Genomic DNA, 10,519 nt, shown 5'->3' with positions numbered 1-10,519 from the left:
TACCTGAAATCACAGAAAAACACACAAACTCATAGTAAAGTCCAGAAATATGAATTTAACATAAAAACTAGTGAAAACATCCCTAAAAGTAGCTCAAACTTACTAAAAACTATATGAAAACAATGCCAAAAAGCGTATAAATTATCCGCTCATCAATTCTCCATTCAGAAAGAGAAGGCCAAGCACGCCCCTAGCTTACTAGGGATCAAACAAGGAGATCGAGAGAGCCTCCGCAACTACATGGAGAGATTCAACAAAACGTGCATGGACATACAAAGTTTATCAACAGAGGCCGCCATCATGGGACTCATCAACGGCCTACGAGAGGGACCTTTTAGCCAGTCTATATCAAAAAAGTACCCGACCTCCTTAGACGAAGTACAGGAACGAGCAGAAAAATATATCAACATGGAAGAAAATGCTCGGTTAGGAGAGACCTCGAAATCGGGGGTCTCCTACCAAGACAAAGACAAGGAATCCAAGAGAAAAGAAGATCGATAAGGGGAGAAAATCAAAAAATACCATAATTACACTCCTTTCAGGGCATCCCTGGTCGAAATATCCAAAGAAGTCTTCCATACAGAAAAAATCCCCCCAGCACGGCCACTCAAAGGCAAAAGGGGAGGAGGAAACCAGAAGGAATATTGTGAATACCATCGTGTTTGAGGACACTCCACAAACGAATGCTTCGACTTAAAAAATATCATAGAAAAATTGGTGAGAGAAGGAAAAATAGATCAATTTCTGGCCACCCGAGATGATGATCAAAGAAAGAGATGAAGGGATGAAGATACCGAACAAACCGAACGATCACCTCGGACACCAGAGAGACATGTCCACATGATACATGGCGGATTCGCAGGAGGTGAGATCCCCAAATCATCTCGCAAAAGATGTCTCAAAGAAGTATATCATGTCGAGGGAAAGGAGGAAGCACTCAACATCCCGACAATAACATTCACTAAAGAGGATGCCTCCGGCATCATCTCAGGACACGACGATCCCATGGTCATCACCATCATATTGGCAAACGCCAATCTACACCGCACCTTAATAGACCAAGGGAGTTCTGTCGACATCTTATTCAAAATAGCCTTCGATAAACTCGGCTTAGAAGAAAAAGAACTTAAAGCATATCCAAACAGTCTGTTCGGACTAGGAGATACCCCGGTTCAACCACTGGGATACATACTACTACATACAACCTTCGGAAAAGGGAACCAATCCAGGACCCTTAAAATAGACTACATCGTGGTCGATGTAAGTTCAGCTTACAATGCTCTCATAGGTCGGACAACACTCAACCAACTTGGCACAATAATCTCGACCCCACATCTATGTATGAAATTCCCCACTACGAAAGGAATAGCCACGATAAAAGCAGATCAAAAGATGGCACGTCGTTGTTATAACGAAAGCCTAAACCTCAGAGGCGGAGGAGAAGAGTTCCACACAATCGAGCTGGACGGAGTCCAACGACGAGAAGAGCTTCGTCCACAGCCAGAAGGTGAGATAGAGAAAATTCAAATCGGGGATACTTCGGAAAAAACAACTAATATCAGCACAATCCTAAGAGAAGATTCAAAAGAATTACAAATACAATTCTTACGAGATAATGTTGATCTCTTCACGTGGAAAGCCGTAGACATGCCAGGAATAGATCCTAAGCTAATGAGTCATAAGTTGGCGGTCTACCCAGGATCTCGGCCGGTACAGCAAAGACGAAGAAAACTTAGGCCAGAGCGATCCCAGGCTGTGGAAGAACAAGTACAAGCACTACTGGAAGCAGGATTCGTAAGAGAAGTCAAATACCCACTATGGCTAGCCAACGTCATCTTGGTGAAAAATCAAATGGGAAGTGGCGAATGTGCACCGATTACACCGATCTCAACAAAGCTTGTCCAAAAGATCCATACTCACTCCCAAGTATTGACACTCTGGTAGATGCTTCCTCTGGATATAGATATCTCTCGTTTATGGACGCATACTCAGGGTACAACCAAATCCCCATGTATCCACCAGATCAAGAAAAGACCTCGTTCTTAACACCAAAAGCAAACTACTGCTACATTGTGATGCCTTTCGGTCTCAAGAACGCAGGAGCTACTTATCAAAGGCTAATGAATAAAGTCTTCTCGGATCACATCGGAAAGGTCATGGAAGTCTACGTGGACGACATGCTAATAAAAACACAAAGCGAAGAGACATGCGACTCAATCCCGCGAAATGCACCTTTGCAGTAGAAGCGGGTAAATTCTTAGGTTTCATGCTCACACAAAGAGGAATTGAAGCAAATCCAGACAAATGTCAGGCCATACTCAACATGAAGAGCCCAACCTCTGTCAAAGAAGTACAGCAACTCAATGGGAGATTGGCCGCCCTATCCCGATTCTTAGCAGGAGCTGCGATAAGATCTCTCCCCTTCTATGCTACTTTAAGAAAGGGAAAACAGTTCGAATGGACAACAGAATGTGAGCAACCCTTCCAAGACTTTAAGAAGTTCTTAGGACGGCCACCTATCCTATCTCGACCACGAGAAGAACCACTCATGTTATATCTCGCAGTAGGAAGCCGGGCAATAGCCTCAGCACTAGTCAGAGAAGACGAGAATGGACAATAACCCGTCTACTTCATTAGCAAAGCACTACAGGGATCCGAGCTGAACTACCAGAAAATAGAAAAATTCGCCTATACTCTCATTTTAACATCCCGACGACTCCGCCCTTACTTCCAGGCTCACACTATTAAGGTTCGAACTAACCAGCCCTTAAAAGGAATATTGTAGAAAATAGATTTAGCAGGAAGAATTCTACAATGGGCAGTCGAGCTGTCAGAGTTCAACCTCCAATATGAAGCTCGAACAACCATCAAATCACAGTATCTGGCCGACTTTATCGCAGAATTCACAGATGCCCTGGAAACCCTCACAGAATGGAATCTCTATGTGGACGGTTCTTCAAATAAAACTGGAAGCGACGCAGGCGTAATAATAGAAAGCAACCAAGGAACCCAAGTTGAGCTCTCCCTCAAGTTCGGGTTCCCGGCCTCAAATAACCAGGCGAAATATGAAGCATTGTTCGCTAGTTTGAAGCTGGCTGAAAAGGTGGGAGCTCAAAAACATAACATTTACAGCGATTCACAAGTGGTCACATCATAAATAACAGTGAGCTACCAAGCCAAAGATCCCACCATGAAAAAGTATTTGGATAAGACCAAGGAACAGCTCAGACAAATCGGGGAATATAAGATCTGCCACATACCCCGCGAACAAAATGCCCAAACTGACGCACTCTCGAAACTAGCCAGCACCAAACCAGGGGGCAATAATAGAAGCTTCATCCAGGAAATGTTACAGAACCCATCAATCTCGGAAGAGAAAAAAGTCCTAGCCATAGTAAACCAGGACCAAGGATGGATGACCCCCATAATCAACTACCTCAAAACAGGAACACTCCCCACAGAAGAAAAAGAGGCAAAGAGGCTAAAAAGGGAGGCACAATACTACACCATCATAAACAACATCCTGTACAAAAGAGGGATCTCAGTACCATTATTAAAATGCGTGCTGACCTCCCACACAAAGGAAGTGTTAGAAGAAGTACACGGCGGCATTTGTGGCAATCATCTCGGAGCACGGGCCCTCGCCAAAAAAGTACTTCGGGCAGGGTTCTATTGGCCAACATTACAGAAAGAAGCCACAGAATTTGTAAAGACATGTCCACCATGTCAGAAACATGCCAACTTTCACATCGCCCGCCAGAAGAGCTCATCAGTGTGACTTCGCCTTGGCCGTTTGCAAAATGGGGACTCGATCTTCTCGACCCCTTTCCCCAGGGATCAGGACAAGTTAAATTTCTCATAGTATGGGTAGATTACTTTACAAAGTGGATCGAGGCAGAACCCCTGGCCAATGCCACCGCCCAAAGAAGCCGGAAATTCCTATATAGAAACATTGTCACAAGGTTCGAAGTTCCATATTCAATAACCACAGACAATGGCACTCAATTCACAGATGCAGGCTTCAGAAAACTAGTAGCCGACTTGATTATAAAGCACCAGTACACCTCCGTCGAACATCCACAGGCCAATGGACAGTCCGAAGCCGCCAATAAAGTCATATTGGCCGGGTTAAAATGGAGATTACAAGATGCAAAGGGAGCCTGGGCAGAAGAGCTCCCACAGGTCCTATGGGCATATCGAACGACGCCATATTCCACCACAAAGGAATCCCCCTTCCGGTTAGCATACGGAATAGAGGCAATGATTCCAGTAGAGATTGAGGAAAGATCGCCTAGAGTAGTTCATTACAATGAGGGAGCAAACTCCCAACTTCAGAGGGAAGAGCTCGACCTACTACCTGAAATCCAAGAAAGAGCTCGGATCAGTGAGGAAGCTCTAAAGCGCCGAATGGCTTCCAGATATAATCAAAGGGTAGTACTGAGAAGTTTTGCAGAGAATGATCTTATCCTAATCCGAAATGATATTGGAACAACTCGACCAGGAGAAGGAAAGCTGGCAGCAAACTGGAAAGGACCCTACCGAGTTATAGAAGTACTTGGGAAGGGCTACTACAGACTGTCCGAACTCGATGGACGAGACCTTCCCAGATCATGGCATGCCTGCAACCTAAGAAGGTACTACAGTTAGAAAAGGTAAAGGATCTCATTATTGGATGCACTCTTTTTCCTGAAAAGGTTTTTTAATGAGGCACCAGGTTGAGACCTAGACACTATCCTACTTAAAAGGATGAAAAAAATTCCCACAGGTATATATTCGCACTTTTCTTTGAATAAAATTTATTTAGATATTCTACAAGATTTCAAGACGCATTAATCTGAAGTATTCATCGTCCGATTATAAAGCAATAGATCGGCAGAAAGTGAAAAACAATTTCACTGCACGATCACGATAAAGATAACCGTCTGATAAAGGTGAAAACGCGATTCACCCAAAGACGATCTAAAGATGCCAACCACTTTCTACAAATCGGAAAAGATGAACACAGAATAATGTAAGAAGTTATCGAAAGCAATCCAAAAAAGAACCTGACGAGGTCTTACGGATAGCTAAAATAATAACTTAAAGACTGGCCGACGTTCAGAAGTCGGACCAAGTCAACCCAAGTTATAAGTAAACCCTGGAAAGAGGTTTGGCCAACCCTATTAAAGAAGATTATTTTAACTTAGAAAGAGATCGACCTAACAACGTCGGTTTCCTACAAAACAAAGTTATAAAAGTAATCCCTGAAAGAGTCCTGACAAAGGTCCATGAAAGAGGATTACAAAAATAACTTAGAAAGAGATCGACCTAACGAAGTCGATCTCCTACAAAACAAGTTATAAAAGTAATCCCCGAAAGAAACCTGATAAAGGTCCAAGAAAGGGGATTACATAAATAACTTAGAAGGGGACCAACGCAAAGGAATCGGTTACGGAGCGCCAAAAATACGTACAAAAGCGAGAAAACTGAGAAACTAGTCGGACCCACACAGACACAACCTCAAAGGATCCAAGCTATAAACAATACGTACAAAGCAATCCAAAGAGGTCGAGCTGCAAGGTTCCAACATTCTCAGAAAACAGAAGAGATAACAAGTCAAAAACGTTGATATAATCTACAAAGTTATAAAGCCTCGAAGGCCATCAAAACCTACCTTAAAAGGATAGCGAGCTACTCTTTGTTTTTAAAAATAAATGTTGCTAAAACAAGCAACTAGAAAACGTCAGCAAATGAATAAAAAGTTTTAAGAGCCCACAAGCCAGGCCAACTACACAAATATCCAGAAAGAGATCAACAAGCATCAGGAGCCTTCTTGGCAGCATCAGGACAAGGAGAAGGAAGACGAGTCTGAATAGGCACAGCGTCTATAGTTCCATCCTCCCGGTTCAGAACCTGGCAATTCGAATCAGGTGCAACTAGAGGAGCAGAAGAGGTCGACACTTTGGCAGAGGACACAGGGGGAGGATCAGCATCGTCGTCACCCTCGTCATCAGGGACAATCTTGCCATCCCTGACAACGTTGTCCAGGCTGAAAGGGGTGAGATCGGCCTCAGGAGCAATGACCCAAACTTGCTCCTTCATGTTCTCGTAAGCAGCAGTCATGCTGCCAACGACATGACCTTGGAGCTCAGAATAATCTTCCCAGGCATTGTCCAACTCCCCCCTTAGGCGCATCACCTCCCGATAAGACGTAACGTAACTCTCCTTATGCATCATGGCTGTGTCCTCGGCCAACCTCAAAGAAGCTGCCAGTGAAAGGGAACTCACCTTCTCGTTCTCTAGATCCTTCTCCAACTTGGTCACCTTTACTTCAAGTTCTTCCTTCAGCTCCCTCATCCAGTCAAACTCCTGCTTTGCCTCCTCCATAAATGCTTTGGTGGCATGGAGAGGAAGATTCTGAGTAGTCCGGTATATAGCAGCCACCATATACGCCATATTTACGTTATTTCGGGCCATAAATTCCAAATGATGGAGGATGGACACATCGTCCATGGAGAGGGTACCATAGGGACCGATTTGCTGATCCACAAATTCAATGGCATTAAAATCGGGAGCATTGAGGTCGAAAGGCTCAGCTATTTTTTGTTTTTTATTGGGAGGAGCAACAGAAAGAGCAGCAGAAGTAGGGTGAGGATCCACCAGACGAACTCAGGGAGTAGGGATCACCTTCTTCACCCCAGGGGAACTCGGCACAGACGGCTTCATGCGCACTTGGGAGGATCCTTTCCCAGCCTCCTTGGCCGAGATGTTTCTAGCAGCAGTCACCCTCTGCGCTCTTTTAAAAGCTTTCATGGATTCATTATTCTTCATTGCCTCTGCAAATAAAATAGAAATTAAGCTACAAGTCGGAAAAGACAGTCATAAGCAATATAAACAGATAAAAAAGGAAACACAAAGGCTTGCAAAGGCTCATCCAAGACAGTCACAAAGGCTCGCTTAGCCTCATCCAATATTTCCCACGTATATCAGGACACCCTCACATCTTTCTGCCATTCCAAGGGAAAAGCAGGCTCATCATTTTCATCTAGAAAGAAGGGCCGAGCTCCTTCAATAGCTCGGACCTTGAAAAAGTAGTTTTTAAAATCGCGGAATGACTCGTCAAACATAGAAAAGACCTTCTTTCCCTGGGTAGAGCGAAAGGTGACCAAGCTGCTTTCTTTTTTACCACTCCGGGCTTAGTCAAGACAAACAGATAGAAAAAGAGAGATTGGGAAGCAGAGATACCAAAACCATTGCACAACAATTGAAAAATCTTTATGAAACCCCAAGAATTAGGGTGAAGTTGAGAGGGGGCGACATTACAGGACCATAACAGGTCGGCCTCAAATTTAGTAAAAGGAAGGGTGATACCCAGCTGACCAAAGAAAAAGTCATAAATATAGAAGAAAGGGCGATCGTTAACAACCCGAATAGAGAAGCAGACTCTCTCGTCAGAAGAGGGAGGGACAAGTTCATAGTTCTTCTCATCACCAGGATTACTACAAACACTATGAAACTGCCTAAGCTGCGCACAAAACTCAGAATCAATAAGAGAGACAAACATAAGAACCATCGAGTCCATCCAATCCGCCATGCCCTCAAGGACCTGGAAGGCATCTCTACAACGTTATTTCGGGAAGACATGAGGCCAACTAAATCCTACAAAAAGAAAAGAAGAGCGGATTACTTAGAAAACATCTCGGATGAGGGGCAAAACAACTCGACGGATGGACAAATAGAAAAGGAAAACCCCAAGACTCAAGCCAAAAGTCTTGGGGCATCCCTTGGAGGCAGTAACAAAGCAAGGTTTTTTAAGAAATCTCTACAACTCACGTCCTAACACTCATCAAAAAGAAAATAAAGTCTCAAAGGATACAAAGGAAGTAAAAACATAAAGTCGCAACCCTTCTACAGTTTATCAGCAAAAGCATTGTCAAAAACACCAAAAAATGCCAAGCAGAAAAACAGCAAAGACGCAAACTTTTTCAGAATCAAGCAAAAAATCATCAGCGAAGGCACAAGCAGAAACGGTAACAACCTAAAGAAAAAGATTCAAGCAACAAGAAAAAGATTCGCACCAAAAATGAAGAAATTCCAGAGCATGCAACAATCAGGCATGATAAAAGCAGAAAGACCCAAACTTCCTCTAAACAAAATACAAACTTTCCACATATAAGGAAACAGAAGAAAGAAAAAACAAACCTGGAAAAAAGTAGAAGAAAACCTCAAAAGCCGAAAGAACAGAAGCCACAAAGCCACCCCTCTTCCATAGAAAGCAGCGATAGAACAGACGGAAGAAGCTACGAAAGAAATAGAAAATGAGAGAGTAAAGGGAGAAGTTACGAAGAAGAAGTGAAGAAGAGAAACCGTTTTTTGATTGAGAAATTCAAAATAAAAGAACAAAAGAAAATGGGGCAATTAATGCCAATTAAATGCAGATATTAAAACCTTCTCGCGTTCCTAAAAAAGCGCTGATATAAAAGCGTGTGCTTTTAGAGGAAAACGTTCTACATTCAAAAGATTCTACATAAGGAAAAAATCGACGAAATGCTTGAGTTCGACTTCATCATAGAAGGACCGAAGTCCAAAAAACTCGACCTCGACAAAAAGACCGAGCTCAAGCAGGGGCACTGTTCATACCCTGGGTTGAGTTACCTGACCCGGGATGATTGGTGATAAAAGAGACCGACCTCCTTAGGTCCGACTAGCCGACCTCTTCTCAAAGAGCTCGGCCAAATCGACAGGAGAGCCCAATAAATGGCCCAAACAGAGGAACACGACCCAAATCCTTGGGCAACCCAAGCCTATAGAGATAAAGGCGGTTTCATTGAAGATACGCTGACCTCAACTCAAAGATAAAGATAAGATAAGATAACTAACTTATCTTATCCAAAAGGTCACATCTCATCATTATAAATACGCTAGAGCACCCAGGGATAACTCATACTCTGATTCTACATAAAACCTACTTAATACCCTTGCTAACTTAAGCATCGGAGTCCCTTGCAGGTACCACCACCCTTCGGTGACAGAGGATCAGTAGCACCATCAGTCCAACAAGTCGGACGTACCAGCTCCGGTTGTCATCCACCTACCGGACACACCAGCTACGACCAGTATAGAAGATCTCATCCGAGATCGACCTCTAGTTTTAGGTAACCCTCGGAACAAATATCTTTTCCTAAAAGATAAGATTTGAATTTAAATTTCAATTAATTAACAGATCTTCAGTTGATGGGTGGGGACCACTTGATTTGTCCATTCTGCAGCTTCTAATCCGTGTTTTCTGGGCTGGAAAATGGGTAAAAAATAGCCCAGAAATCGTAACCAGCGTTTTCTGTATTATTGCAGATCGCGCGTGTGACGCGTCCGCGTCATCCACGTGCATGTGTCATTTGTGAAGATTCTAGTCCACATGTTCGCGTCAGGCACGTGATCATGTCATTGCAATTTCTACATTCCGCGCGGTCGCGTGAGCTATTTGTCCGCGTCGGTCTTCCCTGGTCATCTCTTTGGTTTCTTCTTTTTCTCTGCAGAAACTTCATCAAATCCCTCCAAATGCTACCTAAAATAAATAAAATTGTACAAAACTCAAAATAGGATCCATAGTGGCTAAAATATAATTAATTCTTAATTAAATTCAACAAAATTAGATGCAAATTCACTAGGAAAGGATAGACAAGATGCTCACGCATCACCAACCTTACTCAACTATATTTTATTTTCATTTTGTTTTTCCTTTCAGTTGTCAGAGTCATGATCATGTGCACCAGTCAAGAGACAAAATTCACAGTAGAAAAAATAGAACACTCTGGATGGAGTGTCAAAGTTGAACGCCAGTGAGGAAGCCCTCACTAGGCGTTCAACGCCCCAAGAGGGGAGCATTGCTGGCATTGAACGCCAGCCAGGGAGGAGCCCGTGGGTGTTCCAATGTTGGTGCAAGAGAGCAGGGAGTCTGGAATTCCCTTACCTCTCAAGACCAGTGTGTCACACGGAAGCTCCACCTACCCCACCTTCTTTTTCCCCATTGATCATATTTTTCCGAGGACGAGTAAAACTCTTAACTTTTTTGTTTCAAAAGCTTTTCTTGGTGACTTCTACCACTCTTAAGCATAGAAGAAGAGTATGGATCAAACCAGAGAGCATGTACATGAACCTGTGCAACTGATGAGCGGATAATTTGTATGCTTTTTGGCATTGTTTTTAGTATGTTTTTGGTATGATATAGTTAGTTTTTAGTATATTTTTATTAGTTTTTAGTTAAAATTCACTTTTCTGGACTTTAATATGAGTTTGTGTGTTTTTCTGTGATTTCAGGTATTTTCTGGCTGAAATTGAGGGACCTGAGCAAAAATCTGATTCAGAGACTGAAAAGGACTGCAGATGCTGTTGGATTCTGAACTCCCTGCATTCGAAGTAGATTTTCTGGAGCTACAGAAGCCCAATTGGCGCGCTCTCAATGGCGTTGGAAAGTAGACATCCTGGGCTTTCCAGCAATATATGATAGTCCATACTTTGCCCAAGATTTGATGGCCCAAAC

The sequence above is a fragment of the Arachis duranensis genome, chromosome 9, assembly GCF_000817695.3.
Source record: "Arachis duranensis cultivar V14167 chromosome 9, aradu.V14167.gnm2.J7QH, whole genome shotgun sequence".
Taxonomy (NCBI): domain Eukaryota; kingdom Viridiplantae; phylum Streptophyta; class Magnoliopsida; order Fabales; family Fabaceae; genus Arachis; species Arachis duranensis.
This window is presented reverse-complemented; position numbering follows the sequence as displayed.